This window comes from Dermochelys coriacea, chromosome 11 (assembly GCF_009764565.3).
Source record: "Dermochelys coriacea isolate rDerCor1 chromosome 11, rDerCor1.pri.v4, whole genome shotgun sequence".
Lineage (NCBI taxonomy): Eukaryota > Metazoa > Chordata > Testudines > Dermochelyidae > Dermochelys > Dermochelys coriacea.
The window spans coordinates 5,753,062-5,772,721 of record NC_050078.2 but is presented as its reverse complement, the minus strand read 5'-3'; the positions used below and the strand labels follow the sequence as shown (position 1 = coordinate 5,772,721).

Sequence of the window (19,660 nt, the reverse complement as noted above, 5' to 3'; positions counted from 1 at the left end):
TATAGGGTGGTGTTTATGTGACCATCGCTTATTAGCACCGTAGTGTCCAGGAAGTGGATCTCTTGTGTGGACTGGTCCAGGCTGAGGTTGATGGTGGGATGGAAATTGTTGAAATCATGGTGGAATTCCTCAAGAGCTTCTTTTCCATGGGTCCAGATGATGAAGATGTCATCAATGTAGCGCAAGTAGAGTAGGGGCATTAGGGAACGAGAGCTGAGGAAGCGTTGTTCTAAGTCAGCCATAAAAATGTTGGCATACTGTGGGGCCATGCGGGTACCCATCGCAGTGCCGCTGATTTGAAGGTATACATTGTCACCAAATGTGAAATAGTTATGGGTCAGGACAAAGTCACAAAGTTCTGCCACCAGGTTAGCCGTGACAGTATCGGGGATACTGTTCCTGACGGCTTGTAGTCCATCTTTGTGTGGAATGTTGGTGTAGAGGCTTCTACATCCGTAGTGGCTAGGATGGTGTTTTTAGGAAGATCACCAATGGACTGTAGTTTCCTCAGGAAATCGGTGGTGTCTCGAAGATAGCTGGGAGTGCTGGTAACGAAGGGCCTGAGGAGGGAGTCTACATAGCCAGACAATCCTGCTGTCAGGGTGCCAATGCCTGAGATGATGGGGCGTCCAGGATTTCCAGGTTTATGGATCTTGGGTAGCAGATAGAATACCCCAGGTCGGGGCTCCAGGGGTGTGTCTGTGCGGATTTGTTCTTGTGCTTTTTCAGGGAGTTTCTTGAGCAAATGCTGTAGTTTCTTTTGGTAACTCTCAGTGGGATCAGAGGGTAATGGCTTGTAGAAAGTGGTGTTGGAGAGCTGCCACCCTATATCGGAAACCTACTGACCGCTATTCCTACCTACATGCCTCTAGCTTTCATCCAGATCATACCACTCGATCCATTGTCTACAGCCAAGCGCTACGATATAACCGCATTTGCTCCAACCCCTCAGACAGAGACAAACACCTACAAGATCTCTATCATGCATTCCTACAACTACAATACCCACCTGCTGAAGTGAAGAAACAGATTGACAGAGACAGAAGAGTACCCAGAAGTCACCTACTACAGGACAGGCCCAACAAAGACAACAACAGAACGCCACTAGCCATCACCTTCAGTCCCCAACTAAAACCTCTCCAACGCATCATCAAGGATCTACAACCTATCCTGAAGGACGAGCCATCGCTCTCTCAGATCTTGGGAGACAGACCAGTCCTTGCTTACAGACAGCCCCCCAATCTGAAGCAAATACTCACCAGCAACCACACACCACACAACAGAACCACTAACCCAGGAACCTATCCTTGCAACAAAGCCCGTTGCCAACTCTGTCCACATATCTATTCAGGGGATACCATCATAGGGCCTAATCAGATCAGCCACACTATCAGAGGCTCGTTCACCTGCGCATCTACCAATGTGATATATGCCATCATGTGCCAGCAATGCCCCTCTGCCATGTACATTGGCCAAACTGGACAGTCTCTACGTAAAAGAATGAATGGACACAAATCAGACGTCAAGAATTATAACATTCAAAAACCAGTTGGAGAACACTTCAATCTCTCTGGTCACTCGATCACAGACCTAAGAGTGGCTATACTTCAACAAAAAAGCTTCAAAAACAGACTCCAAGGAGAGACTGCTGAATTGGAATTAATTTGCAAACTGGATACAATTAACTTAGGCTTGAATAGAGACTGGGAATGGATGAGTCATTACACAAAGTAAAACTATTTCCCCATGGTATTTCTCCCTCCCACCCCACCCCCCACTGTTCCTCTGATATTCTTGTTAACTGCTGGAATTAGCCTACCTGCTTGTCACCATGAAAGGTTTTCCTCCTTTCCCCCCCCTGCTGTTGGTGATGGCTTATCTTAAGTGATCACTCTCCTTACAGTGTGTATGATAAACCCATTGTTTCATGTTCTCTGTGTGTGTGTATATAAATCTCTCCTCTGTTTTTTCCACCAAATGCATCCGATGAAGTGAGCTGTAGCTCACGAAAGCTTATGCTCTAATAAATTTGTTAGTCTCTAAGGTGCCACAAGTACTCCTTTTCTATTAAGATGTGGTCCACAACATGGTGAATGTTGAGAACCCCTAACCAATGGAACCTAGATGAGAGACGTAAGTAGGCAGAATGTATTCAGTGGACTTTGGCAAGGACATACTGGCTGTCATCCTTACTCTTGCTAACTGAGCCAGTGGCTCCTTTAATGATCCCCTGTGTACAAATATTCTGTTTTGCATCTTATACAAAAGAAGGCCCCACTGAAGAAGAGTGCCCCAACTCTGTATTGGGGTATTAGGTTCATACACTCCACTTACATGGCCTGTAACCTTTTTAATGAGTCTGTATCTCCATAGTTTGTGGTAAGTTCACACAAAGTTCAGGTCCCGTAAGTTTCAAAGAAAGAAGCAAGTTCCAAACCAAATTTAAGGTGCCTGTCTGAACAAAAGCCTCCAAAATTAAGGTTGTAAAGCTCACCCTGAGATTTAGAGTCTGAGTTTCAAGAACAACCTTACATTCAATTGCAAAAAGAAAAATCCATGTGCAATGGAGTGGCTAATTTGGGTGTGTAATTATTTCATTTGTTACCCAGATCAGGCACCTGTGTGCAAAAAAGGGCAGTTGTGTGTCTAACTGTCCATTTGCACACAGTAGTATCTGATTTGACATAGGGTGACCAGAAAGCAAGTGTGAAAAATTGGGACACTTTTTTTTTTCTGGGGGGATGGAGGGGCAGGGTATCATTGCATATATAAGACAATAACATCCCCTAATATCAGGATGGTCCCAATAACATTGGAATGTCTGGTCACTCTATTTGACATGCATATGAGGACTAGGTTCACTGTTGTGCACATAAATTTACACATTTAATGGTGCATGTGAATTTTTGAAAATCAGTGAGAAATTTCCTGTTACTCATATACTATAACTTGGTTTCCTCATGCCATGGTATCACCCAGACCTCTCATGAGGGTTTTGGGCTGTAAAGTTTTCACTGTCACCATCAGTAAGTGTCTTTCCTCCATGGGCATGATCCAGAGCCCATTGGAGACAATGCAAAGGATCTCATTGGCTTCAAGGGGCACTGGAGCAGGCTGTATGTAAGTAGGTATGTTTTGTACGTTGCTCTTATAGGACTTTATTTTATGCAGATCCATGCAGGGGATTATGGCCTCGAATTCTGAGAAGGGTTGACAGAGAAAAGTGCATGTTCTGCAAAGTCTGTACCCAACGGGTAGAAGCCACAGAACTCAGAATTTCCTTGCTCTTGTAGATTTAGAGTCTTTTTGCTGTTGTTTCTGAAGTGCGAATCAGACCCCCCGCACATACCACCACAAAGAATTTATCAGAAGAAGCTGGGATGGAACTGGCAAGGTAACAGCCTTGGGCATCAGCTCTGCATTTCAGTCTTCATAACATTCTCCATTACACTAACATTCTTAAACTCTCCTCTTTATGTCAACAGCTCATCGCTGTCTCTTTCATTACTTTGCTTTTGTCAGCGCATCTTGTATTGTAAAATCCATAACCCATGCAGGTCACAGATGAATGCTACTTAAACAACTAATTAACGCACAAAAGGTCTATTGCATTCAATCCTAGTCCATTTCTTTAATGAGACTCTCACTGGGCTCTGCACGAAATATAAACAAAGCATGCTAAGCATATTGCAACCCCAACCCTGATCGGACTATGAGCTGGCCAGGTAATTCCTATCTCTTCTTGGTGTCTCACCCCGGCACACCCACTTTTCAGGCGTCTAGCACTATTGGAGTCCAAGCACTGGTATCCTGGCTACCCCCCTGCCCCCAAACAAGGTAAGAGGAAGAACTCTCTGCACCTTCTCCCAACGCCGTTGCCCCTCAAACTGGGGGGGAGGCAAACACTGAAGTGCCTTTGTTAGATGGTAGGCAGCTAGGCCAGATCCTCAGTTCAATGGGACCTTTGAGGATCAGAGCCTCACTTCAGCCCAGGGGACATGGGGACCAGGTTGGCTCTCACAGATATTTAGGAAGCTTTGATTAAAGAATACCTGTTTTTCTATTACCTCCATTCACTCATGTTGGAAGATGTGGTCCCTATTAATTTTCATGGGCATCCATGGGTATTAGGCTAATAACAACGTAAACCAGATAAATCCTGCTGCTACAGAAAAGTTTAGTGGTTCAATACTATTTGCCCTCCTATAACTACAATATATGAGCGCAACTCACATTAGTGCAGGTTCCTCTAAAAATTGTGCTTTTATTTCTTCGCAATAATCACATAGCTACCATGAATACGGGATGTAAGTCTACCATGCAGATTCTGTCAAAGATAGAGAACATCTACCCCTAGCACTTTGATCTATAATATTCATTAGTATCCTACGCGGTCCCAGGAAGTTGTTGCTTTGTTTTTCATCTGGTTTTGTTTAAGTGTATTTGAGTGCCTGGGTTGTTTTGCTTATCTCATCAATATGTTTTTTCCCCACAAACTATGTGCTATAAAGCTGCCATCTGTATCTGAAATATGTACCAAGGACTCTGGGTTTTTTCTCCCTGGAGAATTCTGATCTGTATGAAACTCTGAATAAAATTCATATGGGTTTTTCAAAGAAAAAAGAAAAAAAAAGAAAATGACTTTTGCAGTGTAGAGTGCATCAGATTTAGCCATCCCTTGGAGCGTTACATCACCTGCACTGTGATCTTGCTACAACAATAGTAATACTTTGCACTTATATTGTGTCTTTCATCCAGCTACTATGCTACAATTGTTAATGCAGCTCCACAACATTATAGTAGTTATGTGTGGCTCTTATGCCCATTTTACAATTGGGAAAAAGAAGCATAGAGAAGTTAGACTCAGGTCCTTACGATTTGAGGATCTGGGTCTTCACGAGTCAAACAGTGAGTCAGCTGACAGTAGAACCCAGGGGTTGTCCTCCCTTAGTCCCTCTTAGTTTGACCACCAGACCACAATCCTACTAAGAAACCCACTTGATTATTATTGTTGTGGTTGTCAACTGAATTACAGTAATACCCAGCAAGCCCAAGTCCGGAACAGTGCTTGGCACTGTATAAACATATATTAAAGACAGTCACAGCCTCAGAAAGTTTCCAGTCTAAATTTTTCCTTCTTCCTGAAGATTTGCAGCATTGCCTATGTTTCAGAAAGCAGAGACTGGAGGATGTATTAACAGGATTTCCTCTTACCAAATGAGTAGCTAGGGACAGAATATTAAACACATAGTTGTGGCAGGTTATGATATTTGCATTTATTTAAATATCAATTCTTTGAGATAAACCCCACTGAGCAGAAATCCAGCTACTTGCTAATGGGGATCTACAAGCATCCCATGCTGCCTGAAGGGGAGCTTATACCTGGGTCAGAAAGCAGCAAGCTGTGGCACTATGGAAATGAATCGCTGCTGATTAATTCAATTTAAGGCTCAGTGCCGATTGCACAGAAACCATCAGAGACGAGACACAATGCAGACAGGTACTGTACTGTGCTGTGAGGACCTAATGAGGCTCTTGTTGGGAGCTGATGCAAAGAGCCGCACAGAGGAAACCATTTGCTGGTCACATCAACAGCAGGTTGCATTGGTCCTACTAACCCCACAAGCTATCCTGCATAGACTTGAGCACCATCTTTGACAACTTATCTATTAAATAAGAATGTACCTACTGCCATAGTACGTTTCATCAGATGGTGATGTTACACACCGTTTCCAAAGTTCTTTTTTGTAGCATGCGATCAAATGTTCAGTCTTGGGAAGATGTGTGTTGCTGCTGTTTTGTTATGCAAGGTTCTAGATAGATGGAGCTGTGTGAGCAGCAAGAGAATTTGCTGCCTGCCTTTTTCTCAGATTGGAGTAAATTCCTGAGGCAGAGTTGTACCATGGAAACAAGACATTGGTGTCCATTTGGGATTCCTGTAAAAAGGAATTACCAGCATGCTGTTTGTGACCATTTCTGTCCCACAACTGGTGCATACATGCAAATAAAACAAGTTACACTCCTATATCCAGACTCCACATCACAGGGGAGCCAGTTTTTGAGGCCCTGGACATCTACTACTGCTCAGTCAAGGGCAAGCAATATACACATATATGGAGCACTCTCTCATTTCTGCCTTCTTCTTTCTTCCCTCCTATCCACCCATCTGTAACTAGCTGGGACAATATTTTAGTCCCAGTGTGAATTCAACCGATATGCATTTGGAAAAAAGGAGATACAAATGATGAACAAGGTGAAGCAATAAAAAAAAATGCCCAGTGTTCAATTCTTTGTGAAAATCAATAATAATATACCTTGCAATCTACCTAAGAATTTCCAAGCACCATTTCTGTCTTATTTGAACTATCTGCTATATCTGAACAGCATCTTTCCTCTGAGGTTCTCCAAGTACTTTTCCACCTACTTGACACCTACACAGAACAAAAAGAAAAGGAGTACTTGTGGCACCTTAGAGACTAACAAATTTATTAGAGCATAAGCTTTCGTGAGCTACAGCTCACTTCATCGGATGCATTTGGTGGAAAAAACAGAGTAGAGATTTATATACACACACAGAGAACATGAAACAATGGGTTTATCATACACACTGTAAGGAGAGTGATCACTTAAGATAAGCCATCACCAACAGCAGGGGGGGGAAGGAGGAAAACCTTTCATGGTGACAAGCAGGTAGGCTAATTCCAGCAGTTAACAAGAATATCAGAGGAACAGTGGGGGGTGGGGTGGGAGGGAGAAATACCATGGGGAAATAGTTTTACTTTGTGTAATGACTCATCCATTCCCAGTCTCTATTCAAGCCTAAGTTAATTGTATCCAGTTTGCAAATTAATTCCAATTCAGCAGTCTCTCCTTGGAGTCTGTTTTTGAAGCTTTTTTGTTGAAGTATAGCCACTCTTAGGTCTGTGATCGAGTGACCAGAGAGATTGAAGTGTTCTCCAACTGGTTTTTGAATGTTATAATTCTTGACGTCTGATTTGTGTCCATTCATTCTTTTACGTAGAGACTGTCCAGTTTGGCCAATGTACATGGCAGAGGGGCATTGCTGGCACATGATGGCATATATCACATTGGTAGATGCGCAGGTGAACGAGCCTCTGATAGTGTGGCTGATGGGATTAGGCCCTATGATGGTATCCCCTGAATAGATATGTGGACAGAGTTGGCAACGGGCTTTGTTGCAAGGATAGGTTCCTGGGTTAGTGGTTCTGTTGTGTGGTGTGTGGTTGCTGGTGAGTATTTGCTTCAGATTGGGGGGCTGTCTGTAAGCAAGGACTGGTCTGTCTCCCAAGATCTGAGAGAGCGATGGCTCGTCCTTCAGGATAGGTTGTAGATCCTTGATGATGCGTTGGAGAGGTTTTAGTTGGGGACTGAAGGTGATGGCTAGTGGCGTTCTGTTGTTTTCTTTGTTGGGCCTGTCCTGTAGTAGGTGACTTCTGGGTACTCTTCTGTCTCTGTCAATCTGTTTCTTCACTTCAGCAGGTGGGTATTGTAGTTGTAGGAATGCATGATAGAGATCTTGTAGGTGTTTGTCTCTGTCTGAGGGGTTGGAGCAAATGCGGTTATATCGTAGCGCTTGGCTGTAGACAATGGATCGAGTGGTATGATCTGGATGAAAGCTAGAGGCATGTAGGTAGGAATAGCGGTCAGTAGGTTTCCGATATAGGGTGGCAGCTCTCCAACACCACTTTCTACAAGCCATTACCCTCTGATCCCACTGAGAGTTACCAAAAGAAACTACAGCATTTGCTCAAGAAACTCCCTGAAAAAGCACAAGAACAAATCCGCACAGACACACCCCTGGAGCCCCGACCTGGGGTATTCTATCTGCTACCCAAGATCCATAAACCTGGAAATCCTGGACGCCCCATCATCTCAGGCATTGGCACCCTGACAGCAGGATTGTCTGGCTATGTAGACTCCCTCCTCAGGCCCTTCGTTACCAGCACTCCCAGCTATCTTCGAGACACCACCGATTTCCTGAGGAAACTACAGTCCATTGGTGATCTTCCTAAAAACACCATCCTAGCCACTACGGATGTAGAAGCCTCTACACCAACATTCCACACAAAGATGGACTACAAGCCGTCAGGAACAGTATCCCCGATACTGTCACGGCTAACCTGGTGGCAGAACTTTGTGACTTTGTCCTGACCCATAACTATTTCACATTTGGTGACAATGTATACCTTCAAATCAGCGGCACTGCGATGGGTACCCGCATGGCCCCACAGTATGCCAACATTTTTATGGCTGACTTAGAACAACGCTTCCTCAGCTCTCGTTCCCTAATGCCCCTACTCTACTTGCGCTACATTGATGACATCTTCATCATCTGGACCCATGGAAAAGAAGCTCTTGAGGAATTCCACCATGATTTCAACAATTTCCATCCCACCATCAACCTCAGCCTGGACCAGTCCACACAAGAGATCCACTTCCTGGACACTACGGTGCTAATAAGCGATGGTCACATAAACACCACCCTATATCGGAAACCTACTGACCGCTATTCCTACCTACATGCCTCTAGCTTTCATCCAGATCATACCACTCGATCCATTGTCTACAGCCAAGCGCTACGATATAACCGCATTTGCTCCAACCCCTCAGACAGAGACAAACACCTACAAGATCTCTATCATGCATTCCTACAACTACAGTACCCACCTGCTGAAGTGAAGAAACAGATTGACAGAGCCAGAAGAGTACCCAGAAGTCACCTACTACAGGACAGGCCCAACAAAGAAAACAACAGAACGCCACTAGCCATCACCTTCAGCCCCCAACTAAAACCCCTCCAACGCATCATCAAGGATCTACAACCTATCCTGAAGGACGAGCCATCGCTCTCTCAGATCTTGGGAGACAGACCAGTCCTTGCTTACAGACAGCCCCCCAATCTGAAGCAAATACTCACCAGCAACCACACACCACACAACAGAACCACTAACCCAGGAACCTATCCTTGCAACAAAGCCCGTTGCCAACTCTGTCCACATATCTATTCAGGGGATACCATCATAGGGCCTAATCACATCAGCCACACTATCAGAGGCTCGTTCACCTGCGCATCTACCAATGTGATATATGCCATCATGTGCCAGCAATGCCCCTCTGCCATGTACATTGGCCAAACTGGACAGTCTCTACGTAAAAGAATGAATGGACACAAATCAGACGTCAAGAATTATAACATTCAAAAACCAGTTGGAGAACACTTCAATCTCTCTGGTCACTCGATCACAGACCTAAGAGTGGCTATACTTCAACAAAAAAGCTTCAAAAACAGACTCCAAGGAGAGACTGCTGAATTGGAATTAATTTGCAAACTGGATACAATTAACTTAGGCTTGAATAGAGACTGGGAATGGATGAGTCATTACACAAAGTAAAACTATTTCCCCATGGTATTTCTCCCTCCCACCCCACCCCCCACTGTTCCTCTGATATTCTTGTTAACTGCTGGAATTAGCCTACCTGCTTGTCACCATGAAAGGTTTTCCTCCTTCCCCCCCTGCTGTTGGTGATGGCTTATCTTAAGTGATCACTCTCCTTACAGTGTGTATGATAAACCCATTGTTTCATGTTCTCTGTGTGTGTGTATATAAATCTCTCCTCTGTTTTTTCCACCAAATGCATCCGATGAAGTGAGCTGTAGCTCACGAAAGCTTATGCTCTAATAAATTTGTTAGTCTCTAAGGTGCCACAAGTACTCCTTTTCTTTTTGCGAATACAGACTAACACGGCTGCTACTCTGAAACCTACACAGAACAGAGAGAAAAGGAGTACTTGTGGCACCTTAGAGACTAACAAATTTATTAGAGCATAAGCTTTCGTGAGCTACAGCTCACTTCATCGGATGAGCTGTAGCTCACTAAAGCTTATGCTCTAATAAATTTGTTAGTCTCTAAGGTGCCACAAGTACTCCTTTTCTTTTTGCGAATACAGACTAACACGGCTGCTACTCTGAAACAGAACAGAGAGTGTAACTGACTTTTCTCAAGGCCAGGAAATGAGTCTACAGCAGAACTAGGAATAGAACTCAGATATCCTGACTTCCAATCTCCTGCTTTAATGACTAGGCAATGCTCCCATCTGTCACCTCTGTATAATCGAAACAGAAAAGACATTTCACCTGAAACATCATTCCACTTTCATGTTTTGTCATGAAACCAAAGCAAGTTGTTTGTTTTTTATGATCTGGCACATCCGAGGCAGTATAATACCATTAATAAAATTGACATCTGTCATCAGACTCAAATAGTCTAGATTACGCACACAATCATAACACAGCATGCAACTTTAGGACCTGATCCAATGTCCCTTGGTGTCAATGGGAATTTTTTCATTGACTTCCATGGGCTTTGGATCAAGCCCTTGTAGAGCAACTTTCTTAATACTAAATAGAAATGATACAAAATGTTTAATTTTGTTTTAAAAATCTTTTCATTTTGATTTTTAAAGTTTGATATTCCATCATTATGCAACATTTTTAAAAAGTTAAGATTAAAACAAAACATTTAGACCAATCTTAATTTTATTTTATTTTTCAGAATTTTCCTTGGCAGGAAATTATGAAAGTTTTGGGTTTTGCTCTGATTTGGAAGGAAGCCATATTTAAAAATCTCTCACCTTTGCAAAACAGAACTTCTGTCCTCTCTACAGCTCTAATAAAGGTGAACAGCACAGTAAGGGAGACAAGGAGGGAAGGAAGAAAGAACCATACTGTATCACCGTTCTTTAATTCCAGCTCCCTTTTCAAATAAAAGGGCAGTTCAGCACAAAAATGGATGCCACAATATGGCCCATGATTTTTGGTTGTGGTGCTAAACTACACAACTTCATCATAAAAAATATCCTCATTGTTAACCTTTCTCTCACACATACACACTTGCCAGATGGAGATGCAAACAAGGAGTAAAGCCTGAAGGCCTGATTAAACCACTTTGTTACTCCAATGTTACACTAGGATAACTCCACTGACTTCACTGGGATCACACCCAGCATAAAACCTCAGATGCATGCAGGAGTGACTCAGGAGTGTGCCTTTTTAAACAATGCCCAACCTTTTAGAAGAGGTGACTCTTGCTTGGCTACTTTCCCACTGTATCTCAGTGACTGATGTAGAATACAAAGAACCAGAAGTAGGGCTGAATGAATGCATTTTACTTCAGGACTGCAGTCTGTAAAAGCTCTTAACGAGGCTCGTACTCCATTGAGCAAGAGATGCCCTGCAGGTTTGTAAGCAGCACATTCACTGACCCCATTCCAACTGATACAGCTAAATCTGGGAAAGCCCTGACTTTGTGCCAGGATCGGCATCATATGGAACTGCATGCCCCTTCCCTGACCCCCCTGCCTCAGAGATCTCATGCCTTGATGCATCTTTAGAATGGTCATATTGCATTCTATAGGGAACAACAAGGGACAACAAATCATGGTGTCATTCAGCAACATTACTCATATTACATACAAACAACCTTATGTTAAAATTTTTTTATTAAGGTTACAAAGTCAAGTACTCAGATGTTAGGAAATGCCCACACTGAGTGCTTGTTCCAGCTAGAGTCACCAGGTGGTGCAGTTATACATAGTTTTGCAAGTTTTTTTTCTAGGCATGCAAGCAGTGTATAATCTTGGAAGAAATGCTGCATCGTTATTAGCTTTGGGATGGAGTTTACTTGGTGGGGAGCTGTTGCACACAGCTTGAGTTGGTTCTTTGCATTCATTGCACTAACAAAAGTCAGTTGTTGGGGCAAAGTTCCTTCCTGTGAATCAGGCACTGCTGTTTGAGCTGGGGTTTTGGAAAGATGTGTTGCCTGCCTGCTATTTAGACTGGTGTTTATAGTATAAATAAAACAAGTGGCACTGACAAAATACCCAGTTGCTGTGTCATAGATTTCCCCTGCAAAGGAAAACCAACTGCAAGGCCCTAAAAATCTTAGTTTTACCTGGCTTAATAATCAGACCAATGTGAATTGCTTCTTGCCTGCCCAGTTCGGCCATACAGCTGCAGCAATTCACCAAACTGAGCCAACGAGGCTATGTCATCGGTGTATTCAAGATTCAGCATTAACACTGATTGTTCTACAGAACCCCTCTCATTTTACAAACAGTCCACAGACTAACATTCACCTTCTGAACTATTCACTGAATAGGTACAAATAACGAAAACATTGAAATAGCTGGCAGAGGACATGGGTGAATGTGTAGCAAATATAAATGTTCGGAGAAGTTCTAATGCCATACCATATTAGGACTGAGGCACATTGATGGTGTAACAATATGTACTTGCAGTTACATTATTCATCCACTAGATGTCTCTTGGTGCTGTGTAGACTCCGAGGCAGGGTGTATTTCCTGGTAAACAAAGGCAAATCAAGCTGGAACTCAAGCTGTGTAGAAGCCTCTTTGTTAGTGTTGACAGCTTTGCTTCATAAATGCCTCCTGTTTAGAACTGTGATTCCATGACAGATGGGGTAGTATGAGGCGAGCTTGTGCTTCCATTGCCTGTGCAATACCTGTCCTTTGAATACACGGGCATGGAGACTGAAGTCCTCTATCAGTCTGATAATGTTCACTTGCTTAAAATTAATTTGAGGGGAATAAAATTCATATGGGAGATCAGAGCTGATATTAATGATGGAGTCGTGTTTTGAATCCACTTAGGCCAAGGTGCTCTTTCTGTCAAGGAAAGGCCAGACTCTCTATTAGCATTTGTTCAATTAGCAGAGTCCCCAGACCCGCAGTTAGGACCAAAGCGGGACCCTTGCAGTCCCTAGGTTGTGGCAGCATCAGCATATCTATAAATCAGACCCTGTTGATGACTAGTAGAGAAGACCGGGCTTGGATGAACCCAACTGATCAAGACACTGAGTGGAGCTGCTGAATTTCATTTAATGGAAAAAATTGACTAGTTTTTCACCTGGACAACCATGTTACTGAAACCCAAAGAAACAACAATCATGTCCAACAACTAGGCAAGGGATATGAATTAATTCTGGGGCAGATATTCTCCTACTGATGCTCACACAGAGTTCACAGAGCTGTGCTTATACAGTCAGAACAGGGTGATGCAGTGCAAATTTCTATACTTGTCTTCCACCTTTCAGCATGTCAGTCCTGTTGTATTGGCTGGATAGAGGCAGAGCAGATAGTATCATTCCTCTTCAGTCCCTCTTTCCATTTATTTCAGCAGCAATTACACACCCAGGATGGTTCAACTTTCAAGCTACTCTGATTATGAAAGGTGTAATGATACAGAGATAGAAAATGAGTGCAGATTTTTTTAAAGCACTCATGAGTATGAAAAAAACCCAATGTTTTTTCCTTCAGATTATTGAAATAAATAATCTATTTCTAAAGTCTTTCTTTCTTTTCTTTACATTTCAAGAGAGAATGGATTTTCTTTCACCTCCCAACTACCAATGGAGTAAACACATGTATAAAGTTACATATGTGCATAAGATTTTGGATGATCAAAGCCTTAACTGATACCAAGCTTCATAGTAGGCCATTTCTACTCTAGTATTTAGAGACAGCTTCTATGGGAGAGATCAACTGAAAACCCAAACTTAATCAACCTTGAATGTTGGCAGCTGAATCTGGATCTGAATTAAGCAAATAGCTCTTAAGTATATAACAGGCTGAACCAAAATCTCAGAGCCAAACACTAAAGCCAAACCTCAGAACAAATCGTGCTTTTGGGTGTTTGAAATCAGGATGTCTTGAGATTACTCGTATTCTGTGCAAACAGAGATAATTTGACACCAAACTAGATTATAGCCACGGTATAACTCCATCGCCTTCTATGGAGTTGTACCTGGGATTAAATTAGCCCAACATCTTCTATTTATAAAGATAGAAGGCTGGAAAATGCTCTGCCAATGCAATGATTTACGAGTACAAAAACCTCTACTAGTATAGAGTATCCTGAAAGTTTGTCTCTCAGCTAATGAGCAAACTGCTAATTTGTGTTCAATAAGCCATCTGGTGTGTATATGGCTTTCTGCTATGAAACATAAATGATGACTTTGTTTTTTGCACTTCTTAGGCATCAGTAAACCATTTTCCACATAGAGCCAAACTATGTCCCTGAACATACCCATGCATCAAACCCATCCATTGATCTTAACAAGGTTGCATGTGTGTCAACAATAGCAGAATGTAGCCCCCTGTCCCTACCTGCAGCATATAATTGTGTAATTAAGAAATGCATAGACAATCATGGGAGCTGCTGGGTGCTCAGCATTTTTGAAAATCAAGCCACTGATGTAGGTGCCTAAATATGGATTTAAAAACCTAATTTTAGACTCTTAGTTTTGGAAATTTCAGAGCTTCTTCTCCCATACATATGTTATCACAATAAACAGTCTTAACTCTTAGGTTTCAGAGTAGCAGCCGTGTTAGTCTGTATTCGCAAAAAGAAAAGGAGTACTTGTGTCACCTTAGAAACTAACAAATTTATTTGAGCATAAGCTTTCGTGAGCTACAGATCACTTCATCGGATGCATTTGGTGGAAAATCTTCCACCAAATTTGTTAGTCTCTAAAATGCCACAAGTACTCCTTTTTCTTTTAGTCTTAACTCTGACCTAGAATTTTTTAAGTGCTTTCTTTTGTTACCTTGGCTTTCCTATCTATATATTTTATTTTCAGTGATACTAATCAGTGGGAGATATTATCAGTTACTTTATTAATTGACAGTGGATTTTTTTGTGGGGCAGGAGGGGGCAGGGAGCTTAAAATGCTGTTCCCTGCAAATAAAAATTGAAATTTTGGGAGCAGCCTTTCAGTGCTTTGTGCAGCTCAGGAGTAGGGGACTGGAAACATCTTTGTAGCTTCTTGCTTCAAAGTCTGTCAGGTGCTGAGATGTTCTGAAGGTACTTTCCTATTATTACCCTTAAAAGATGTCACTTTTATGGTCCACAATGTTGTCAATATTGTCAAAATCTATCTATATGTCAAATGTTGTGACATTATGTGCCCTCTTTGGGTGGTTAAAGCAATACACAGAAACAGTAAGAACTTTTGCAAAACGTCAGACTTTGAAAGCGTGCACTATGTGTAATAAGTAAGTGTTTTACAACTTTTATTATCTGCTGATTTTCAGTTAGCCTTAACCCTACACATATATTTATTTACCAGGAAATTATAGCTCCTGGAGAAAAAAAATGAATGTGCCCACCTCACCAAAAGGCCATGTGACCTCGTTGATAGAGCCCTGGGACTTGGAAGACCTGGATTCTCTTCCCAGCTCAACCAGTGACCTTGTGCCTCAGTTTCCCCCACCTATAAAATGGAGAAAATGAGGCCAATCTCTTTTGTGAAATGCCATAAGACCTTCTGATGAAAAGCAAGGTACTGCTATTGTTCTAAGCATCATCACCCTGTCTATATTCCATAGTAATGTTTGCCAGTCTGATACACTTTCTTTCTGGTAAGTAAAGAAAAGTATTAATGATATATGAGGGCAGAACATTTGCTGGTACTACTAAATAATAATAATCCTTGTAACTTTTGCTCCCTTTGAAGTCAATAGGATTATTACAACTGACTTCAGTAGGAGCAGAGCTAGGCCAATGCAAAACTTACCTATGGAGTGTTATATTTAATAAATGATTGTGTTTTCTTTTCATCTTCCAATTCTAAGAATAGCATGCATTTAAAAATTTTAAAGGATTTCAATAGACCTTTCAATAAATAACTAGGCAGGAGCCTCATTTGCTGAGCCTTGGCTCCAAAATAGACTTTTCAAAAGACAGAGACATGTTCAGGACTGCATTTAGAGGAAGGCAAAAGTGACAGCTATCCAGAGTGTCATGCAGGGAGCCTTCGATATTTTGAAAACAAGGCCAGGCATCAAGGCAACCGAGCACCATGTATATCACAGTGTATGATCATTATCATTTTCAAGTTCCTATAGCCAACTTTTTAGTTCGTGGTACTTAGCCCATTTACAGCACCTTCCATCACGGATCTCAAAGTGTTTCATAAAGATGGGGAAGCATTAATTTGCCCTGTTCATAGGCAGGGAATGGAGGCACTGAATGGTTAAATGGCTTGCTCATGATCCCACAGCAAGTCTATGGCCAGGAACACAATCCCCTAGAATTTTTGTCCTGGGCCAAATCCACTAGACTATCCCTAGGTAGTTGGTAGGCTGCTATCAAATACCACCTCACTCTTCTCTTCTGCAGACTAAATAAGCCCAGTTCCCTTAGCCTCTCCTCATAAGTCATGTGCCCCAGCCCCCTGATCGTTTTCATTGCCCTCCGCTGGATTCTCTCCAATTTGTCCACATCCTTTCTGTAGTGGAGGGGCCCAAAGCTGGACGCAATACTCCAGATGTGGCCTCACCAGTGCCAAATAGAGGGAAATAATCACTTCCCTCCATCTGCTGGCAGTGCAGCCCAATATGCCATTAGCCTTCTTGGCAACAAGGGAACACTGCTGACTCATATCCAGCTTCTCATCCACTGTAATCCCCAAGTCCTTTTCTGCAGAACTGTCACTTAGCCAGTCAGTCCCCAGCCTGTAGCGGTACATGGGATTCTTCATTCCTAAGTGCAGGACTATGCACTTGTCCTTGGTGAACCTCATCAGATTTCTTTTGGCCCCATGGACTTGTGCATGTCCAGCTTTTCTAAATAGTCCTTAACTTGTTCTTTCACCACTGCAGGCTACTCAGGTTGTTCTTCATCTGGCCTTTACTACTGGATGCCACTGTCTTACTGGGCCCACTGTGTAAGCTGTGAAGTTGTGAAATTTGACCAAGCAACAATTGGCGGATTCTGAGTGTGTTGCAGCCAGCCTGCATGTGCAGATTTCAAATGGCTAGCAACACCCTCCATAGGGGACATTGAGTAAGATCCCTAGCTAGTGTGAATCAGCATATCGCTACTGATTTCAAAGCAGTATGCTGATTTACACCTGCTGAGAATCTGGGCCACTCTTCTTTAAGGGTTTCTATCTTAGGTCTGTAATTCTGTGGCCTCCGCTACTGTGGCATCTCAGCACCTCACTATCTATAATGTATTTATCTTCACCACACCCTTGTGAGGTAGGGTAATACTAATATCCCTATTTTACAAGTGGGAACCTGTGGCACAGATTGTATGTCTACACTGAGCACTTAGCCCAGGTTCTAGCTCAGGTTTGAGCCCAAGCCCCCCTTCCGTTCACACACAACTCAGTCTGACTTGGATCAGCAAGCACTCAGAGCCCTTTTAGGATCCTGCTGGGTGGAGGGAGTCAGAGCCCAAGTTCCACTGTCCCTCGGGTCCAAGCTCTGTCAATTTGAAGTGTGGACACAGCTTAAGCCCCAGAACCAAGTCATAAGGTTTGCATAATGTAGTATGGATGCCTTAGCATGGCTGTGAGACCTGGGTCCAGCAATTGTAAATCCAGGTATGCAATGCAGTGTAGACGCTAAAGCACAGACTTGGAAACACTGAGTCCATAAGCCCAGGACCCACACGCTCAGATTTATAATGCAGTGGAGACATATCCAGAGAAACTAAATCAATTGCCTCAGGTCACACAGAAAGTTTGTGGTGGAGCAAGGATTTGAACCCAGGTCTTCTAAATCCCAGGCTTGCACCCTAACACTAGACCAAATCATTTAAAGGCCCTATAATTTTGCCTCCTCCTCCATAGGTTCCTTGGCATTTGAACCCAGGATTTGTCACAACCATACCCAATTTCACCAGACCAGCTGTAGCATATGGAAACATTTTGATATCTTGTAATGAACTCTTGTTTTGTGCTGAAATTATTTAGAAGGTGGGTCTCTGAAGAGGCTATTTATCACCTCTTTTCTGTCACACCATCACTTATCTTTCAGGTTGGTTTTCCTTGCAAAGTGACTTACACTTACTCCTGTGAGCAGATGAACAAAGCAGATGACTTGTTAAAGTCTATTAAAAAATCACCAGGGAGAGGAGGAAAAATCAGTCAGGTTAACATCTCTGAAAATCAAATCGACATTCATTCTAAATGATTCCCTTTCCCTTGCTTTTGAATTCAAAGAGAGTCTCTTTAGTTTAAAAGTCACAAATGGCCTTTTTGGTTAAAGAACCTGTTAAATGTTGAGTGCCAGCTCATTAATTTAATTGGTTGAGGTGAATCCTGCTTTAAAAGAAACATAAGAAGTACCTGGGAGGAGGGGAAAGAGCAAGAAGAGGAAAGGAAGACACTTTTGTCTGTGATTGATGCTTCATTTGCTGAAGCATTTTAAGTAGCAAAGACAAACAGGTCGTTCAGCTTCTAGGTTCCAGTTCTGTATTCCCCAGTAAAGGATAAGGATGGTCTCTTCCCATTGGTTCCCCTACACAAAGCTGCTCACCTCTTTCCTCTGCCTACAGTGATGGTATGAGTTTGAATCTAACTCAAATAGGAATTAAGAAGGATAGAAAAAAGTTAGGGAAAATATCATGGTATGAAGTTATCCCTTAGGGATGGGGGAACAAGACGCAAACACACAGTTCCAAGCTCATGGTTGGTGTAACTCCATTGACTCAACTGCTTTTAAACCACAGTTTGAATTCCCCCCACCTTCTGTTAACGGGGAATCCGGATGTCAATGGGCTTGTGTCTCCCTTCGTTCCTTTCGTTGAACCCTTTTGTGGCCTGAATGTACCCAAACCAGAGGAAGTCCCAGAAGTCTGAAGACTTCTCCCCAGTAAAACTTGTCAAAAGAATGTCCTGAAGGAATTATCCCATAAACACTTCCAACCAAACATGTTCCTCAAAATGGCTTTCTGGTCCCTCAGATATAGGTATTTTCCCAAAGTGTCCTTGTGAAGTTATTTTGCACTTCAGCTGTAGCCCGGATCACCAGGGGTGAGGTTTCATGGTCTGTATTATACAGAAGGTCAGATAAGATGGTCTGAAAAAATATGAATCTGTGAATTTTAGTATAAACAAGCCTCAATTAGAATAGTTTAATTACTCCATTTTGCCCTTGTTTTTACCAGCATTAATTTTCCACAACAATGTATTTATGGGTCTTCTGTCTCTCTTCACCTAATGTACTCAAAGTAAACATAACCATGTACAGAAAAGGGCTATTTTAACACTTTGGGTGTATCCCTCACAGAATTGTCCCTTAGATCAGCTGACACCCAGAGATAATACATATGATGCCTGTCTTTCAGAAGGATCCCAAAGCATTTTATAAACTGTGTGTAAGAATCCATCATCTACACACGGCACTGAAATGCAGCACCTTTGGATTGAAGCATGTTTGCTGTTTAGCGGGCCTAATTAACACTACACACCAGTTTTAAGAAAGCAATTGAATTGAAAGTAAAGGTAATCATAAATTAATATACTTATCTGCATTGTGATTTGCCAATACGATGGGGCTAACACGCTCTTGCCAAAGACGCCTTGAGGTCTTTAATAACTAGAAATGGTGAAGACCTTGATTTTCATTTCATCTGAGAGGCAGCACTGGGAGATTGTTTCACTACAACTGCCTCAGCGGGACCCACGTCACCTATAGCATCATGTCTTTTGGTTCATAGATGTCTGCCATCCATGTACTAATCAAACTGCCCCTCACAGTAGTTTAGAATGTTTGTGTGGCCAGATTGTGACTTTATCTATCCAGCTATCCGTGGTACCTCTCTTACAGG

General features: G+C 42.4%; 1 long non-coding RNA gene across 1 annotated transcript in view; it reads left to right on the top strand.

The window, feature by feature from the left end:
- Window positions 1-2,066: 2,066 nt before the first annotated feature.
- Window positions 2,067-19,660, top strand: part of LOC122458046 — a 65,146-nt gene continuing 47,552 nt past the window's right edge. The window contains exons 1-3 of the long non-coding RNA XR_006277862.1: window positions 2,067-2,133; window positions 3,294-3,394; window positions 15,168-15,459. This is a non-coding gene — a long non-coding RNA (uncharacterized LOC122458046). The remainder of the gene's footprint in view (window positions 2,134-3,293; window positions 3,395-15,167; window positions 15,460-19,660) is intronic.